We start from the raw sequence: 6000 nt of genomic DNA, 5'->3' as shown, positions 1-6000 counted from the left end.
ATTGTATGAACTATTTTAGAATAACTAGAAGAGCAGAGTTTACATGTTCACACCACAAAGAAATGATAATGTTTGAGGTGATGGATAAGCTAAATACCCTGATTTCATCACTATACAATGCATATATGTATCAAAACATCAGACTGTACCCCATGAATGTGTATAATTATTGTGTGTCAGTTGAAAATGAAATAAAATAAATTTTTAAATGGCATTATAATGAGAAAAACCATATGCATATAACATAAATGATTAGGGGGTGGAGTTACATTCGGCCTAGTTAACTCCAACTTAGAAAGTTCAGGTATGATTGGAAGGGGTGGTATAGCAAAAAAGCAAGACTATAAAACAGAACATTTTAAATTACACGTAAAAGGGTTAACTTGGCCCTTGAGAGGATTTGAGGTATTAATGGTCTCTTGATTCTCCTGTTGAGTCTGGTCAGGTTGATGGAGATAATAAGCAATTATGTTTTATATCCATGTTTTCTTACTTATAATAAAACTTGCTATATTCCTATATATAGGAAAGGAGCCATGAGCTAGGGAAAGATATTTTAGAAGCTCATTCTCATGGTGCCTGTAGGAGTAGGCCAGCTCTTGAGCTGTTAAGACTGTTTGCCTTATTCATCCCGTAACACTGAGGAAGTTTGGGCTTGCCTAGAAATGGAAGCAGGGCAGCAGTCAACAGCTATGTTCCTTAAGGCTCAGTTCAACCTTTGGATTGAATCACTATTTTCCTTTTAGTCTCATGTCTTAGGTGTTTACTCACGTTTTCTCATTCCATCTCTCCCTCTTCAGCCACGTTCCTATTGCTCCACCTATAACTGGATTAAAGGACAAAAAGAAACAAAAACCCTAAGAAATCTATCAAAAAGACATATTCTATAGAAGGCAAAGCAAAAGACACATCTACATCTTTAGTAAGATTCTGGGCCAGAGCCATTTTTTAAAGGTAATTTAGTCCCTATATATCATCCAGTGTTCCAGCACATGGTGAATGAAGTTATTACTGATATATTCAATGAATAAAGACTCCTATATTTATTTTTTGATTGCTAAAAATTCTGTTGGTATCATTTTCTGCCAGAAATGAAAAATAAGGGCTAGCAATATTTCAATAATGAATATCTTCATGTATCTCCTACCCAGAAACTATGAAACATGGTATATTTATATCAGGGCAACTACATGATTATAGTGGTGTCTACAAAGCATGTGCAAGTGGTCCCTGGAGATTTTTTAGCAATTAAAAGGCATAACACCAGCAATATGAAAATAATCTCCACTGCATTTGAACACTTTTGAGGGTAGAGTTATGTGCTCAATGATTCAAATAAGAATTGTCTTTTTTTTAATTGTATTTCTTTCTTTCTTTATTTTTATTATACTTCAAGTTCTAGGGTACATGTGCATAATGTGCAGGTTTGCTACATATGTATACTTGTGCCATGTTGGTGTGCTGCACCCATCAACTCGTCAGCACCCATCAATTCATCATTTATATCATGTATAACTCCGCAATGCAGTCTCTCCCCCCTCCCCCCTCCCCATAATAGGCCCTAGTGTGTGATGTTCCCCTTCCTGAGTCCAAGTGATCTCATTGTTCAGTTCCCACCTATGAGTGAGAACATGCGGTGTTTGGTTTTCTGTTCTTGTGATAGTTTGCTAAGAATGATGGTTTCCAGCTGCATCCATGTCCCTACAAAGGACGCAAACTCATCCTTTTTTATGGCTGCATGGTATTCCATGGTGTATATGTGCCACATTTTCTTAATCCAGTCTATCACAGATGGACATTTGGGTTGATTCCAAGTCTTTGCTATTGTGAATAGTGCTGCAATAAACATACGTGTGCATGTGCCTTTGTAGTAGAATAATTTATAATCTTTTGGGTATATACCCAGTAGTGGGATGGCTGGGTCATATGGTACATCTAGTTCTAGATCCTTGAGGAATTGCCATACTGTTTTCCATAATGGTTGAAATAGTTTACAATCCCACCAACAGTATAAAAGTGTTCCTATTTCTCCACATCCTCTCCAACACCTGTTGTTTCCTGACTTTTTAATGATTGCCGTTCTAACTGGTGTGAGATGGTATCTCATTGCGGTTTTGATTTGCATTTCTCTGATGGCGAGTGATGATGAGCATTTTTTCATGTGTCTGTTGGCTGTATGAATGTCTTCTTTTGAGAAATGTCTGTTCATATCCTTTGCCCACTTTTTGACGGGGTTGTTTTTTTCTTGTATATTTGTTTGAGTTCTTTGTAGATTCTGGATATTAGCCCTTTGTCAGATGAGTAGATTGCAAAAATTTTCTCCCATTCTGTAGGTTGCCTGTTCACGCTGATGATAGTTTCTTTTGCTGTGCAGAAGCTCTTTAGTTTAATTAGATCCCATTTGTCAATTTTGGCTTTTGCTGCCGTTGCTTTTGGTGTTTTAGACATGAAGTCCTTGCCCATGCCTATGTCCTGAATGGTACTACCTAGATTTTCTTCTAGGGTTTTTATGGTATTAGGTCTAACATTTAAGTCTCTAATCCATCTTGAATTAATTTTCGTATAAGGAGTAAGGAAAGGATCCAGTTTCAGCTTTCTACTTATGGCTAGCCAATTTTCCCAGCACCATTTATTAAATAGGGAATCCTTTCCCCATTTCTTGTTTTTGTCAGGTTTGTCAAGATCAGATGGCTGTAGATGTGTGGTATTATTTCTGAGGACTCTGTTCTGTTCCATTGGTCTATATCTCTGTTTTGGTACCAGTACCATGCTGTTTTGGTTACTGTAGCCTTGTAGCATAGTTTGAAGTCAGGTAGCGTGACGCCTCCAGCTTTGTCCTTTTGACTTAGGATTGTCTTGGCAATGCGGGCTCTTCTTTGGTTCCATATGAACTTTAAAGCAGTTTTTTCCAATTCTGTGAAGAAACTCATTGGTAGCTTGATGGGGATGGCATTGAATCTATAAATAACCTTGGGCAGTATGGCCATTTTCACGATATTATTCTTCCTATCCATGAGCATGGTATGTTCTTCCATTTGTTTGTGTCCTCTTTTATTTCACTGAGCAGTGGTTTGTAGTTCTCCTTGAAGAGGTCCTTGACATTGAAAACTGGCACAAGACAGGGATGCCCTCTCTCACCACTCCTATTCAACATAGTGTTGGAAGTTCTGGCTAGGGCAATCAGGCAAGAGAAAGAAATCAAGGGTATTCAGTTAGGAAAAGAAGAAGTCAAATTGTCCCTGTTTGCAGATGACATGATTGTATATTTAGAAAACCCCATTGTCTCAGCCCAGAATCTCCTTAAGCTGATAAGCAACTTCAGCAAAGTCTCAGGATACAAAATTAATGTGCAAAAATCACAAGCATTCTTATACACCAGTAACAGACAAACAGAGAGCCAAATCATGAATCAACTTCCATTCACAATTGCTTCAAAGAGAATAAAATACCTAAGAATTGTCTTTTTTAATCAATCACATAGAAGAGAATGTGTTAATCATTACAAGGAACATAAAAAAAAAAAAGATTAAGAAAAGAAAAACTTAGAATGACATGGTTGACCAAGTTATCATAGTTTACCCAGGTCTTTTCCAGATTAAGCATTGAAAGTATCACATCCTGGGAGCTCCCTAAGTCCTGGACAACTGAAATAGCTGGTCACAGAGGCACTTTATTGGTTAGAGGGATAACTAAGATCATTCTAACTATGGTCAAAACTGAAGTCATTGACACTTCAGACTTTAGTGTCAGGTCTAAAACCAGAATATGTTTGCATGATCCGGCATAACTCTTACTATAAACTGAGAGTGTTTAGACATTTAATTATACCTAAGCCCCAACAAAAGGAGTTGACGCCTTACATTTTCTCAGACAAATATCTCCGAATTGCAACTTCTCTACATGCAATGCAAAGTTTAACCCTTACTCTTTTTGTTAAAGAAAAAAAATCTTTAAAGCAAGTTTAATTTTCCTTGATAGTTAATACTTTAATCTGATTTAAAGTAAAAAAATTGATGAGTTATAATATTATGACTATAAATAAGTATTCATTGGATTCTTTCCTCAGAGGATCTCTTGGCACTATTTAAAGGAAAGTTATCTACTGCAAAAGGTTAATCAACTCAAACTCAACAAAAGGTCAGACTTTAATTGAAAGTCCAAATGTCAAAATCTGAGACAGGCTTTAAATAGAGCAAAACAAATTTAACATGTTGGATGCTAAAAATTCTCTTGTTTAAATTTGCATCCCCAAGTCCTTCCTAGGATGACAGTACATAGTTTGTTAGAATGACAGTAGACACTTGCTAAAATGACAGTACACATTTTGATGACAATTTCAGATCATATACATGAGGAATATTGGTCTATAGTTTAATTATAAGTCATTTTTCTGGTTTTAGTATCGGGGTAATGCTGGCCTCTAAAAAATAAGTTGGGAAGTGTTCCCTCCTCTTCTTTTTTTATGAAGGAGTTTCTGTAGAACTGGTATTTCTTTTTTTCTTTCTTTCTTTTTTTTTTTTTTTTTTAAGACAGGGGCATGCTCTGTGTCCAGGCTGGAGTGCAGTGGCGTCACCTTGGCACACTGCAACCTCTGCCTCTGGGCTCAAGCGACCCTTCCACCTAAGACTCCAGAGTAGCTCAGACTACAGGCATGAGCCACCACGCCTGGCTAATTTTTGTATTTTTAGTAGAGATGGGTTTTCAACACATTGTCCAGGTTGATCTCAAACTCCTGAACACAAGTGATGCACCCTCCTCAGCCTCCCAAAGTGCTGGGATGACAGGCATGAGCCACTGTGCCCAGCCTAGAACGGATATTTCTGCCTCAAGTGTTTAGTACAATTTGCCAATAAAATTATCTGGGCATAGAGTTTCCATACCACTAGAATGTTTTCAATTATAAGTTTATTTAATATAACAAATAATATATTCATATTATCTATTTCTTCTCAAAGGTGGTTTTGTAGTTTGCGTCTATCAAGGAAATTTTCAATTTCATCAAAGTTGTAAAACTTATAGGCATGAAATTTGTAATAATATTCCCTTACTGTCCTTTTAATATCTGAAAGCTCTATACTGGTATTCCTTTTTATTTTACTCCTGATATAAGTAAAAAACTTATACTTTTTTTCTTGATAAGTCAGCCTCGATCAGTCATTTATATTGCTCTTTCCAAAAATCAGCTTTTATTTCTGTTGATTTTATTCATTGTTTTCCTGATTCCATCTTCATTTATTTCTGTTTTTGTATTATTTCCTTGCTCTTACTTGCCCTGGGTTATATTTGCTTTTTGTTTTTTTACAGTAGAAGCTTAAATCATTGATGTGAGACCCATACTCTTTCTGACATAAATATTTAATGGTATAGATTTCTCTTTAAGAACTACATTAGCTGTATCTTGTATCTCATAAATTTTGGTTTGTTGTACTTTTGTTTTTATTTAAGTAAAAATATTTTTGTATTTTCCATGTAACTTTACTTTTGATCCACGGATAGCTTAGCAGTATATTGTTTCATTTTTTAAGTATCAGTTACATTATTGGCTGCTAGTTTTAATTTCATTATAGTCAGAAAACAAACAGTATGATTTGAATTCTAGTAAATCTGAGGAGGCTTGATCTATGGCCCAAAACATAGTCTGTTTTGGTTAATGTCCCATGTGCATTTGAGAAGAATATATATCCTGCAGCAGTTGGATGGAGTTTTCTATAAATGTCAACTAGCTTAAGTTGGTTGATTGTATTCTTTGAGTCTTCTATATCCTTACTAGTTTTCTATCTACATGTTCTATCAATTATTAATATTGGGATCCTGAAATCTCCTATTATAATTGTGGATTTTTTCTTTCTCCTTTACAGGTTACTGAGGTTATCTAACTCATTCATTATGAAGTTATCTTATTAAGATGCATAAATGTTTAGGATTGTAGAAAGGTTATCAATAGGATATAGAAGACCTGAACAACACAATTAACCAACATGATATAGTTGGCATTTATAG

The 6000-nt window shown here is 35.6% G+C and overlaps 1 long non-coding RNA gene across 1 annotated transcript in view; it reads right to left on the bottom strand.

Annotated features, from left to right (window-relative positions):
* Positions 1 to 770: 770 nt before the first annotated feature.
* The window catches only part of LOC117062635, a 138883-nt gene continuing 133653 nt past the window's right edge, over positions 771 to 6000 (bottom strand). The window contains exon 4 of the long non-coding RNA XR_004428471.1: positions 771 to 826. This is a non-coding gene — a long non-coding RNA (uncharacterized LOC117062635). The remainder of the gene's footprint in view (positions 827 to 6000) is intronic.

This window comes from Trachypithecus francoisi, unplaced genomic scaffold, assembly GCF_009764315.1.
Source record: "Trachypithecus francoisi isolate TF-2019V2 unplaced genomic scaffold, Tfra_2.0 Lachesis_group17, whole genome shotgun sequence".
Lineage (NCBI taxonomy): Eukaryota > Metazoa > Chordata > Mammalia > Primates > Cercopithecidae > Trachypithecus > Trachypithecus francoisi.
The sequence above is the reverse complement of the archived record's forward strand: the minus strand, read 5'-3'. Positions and strand labels throughout refer to the sequence as shown.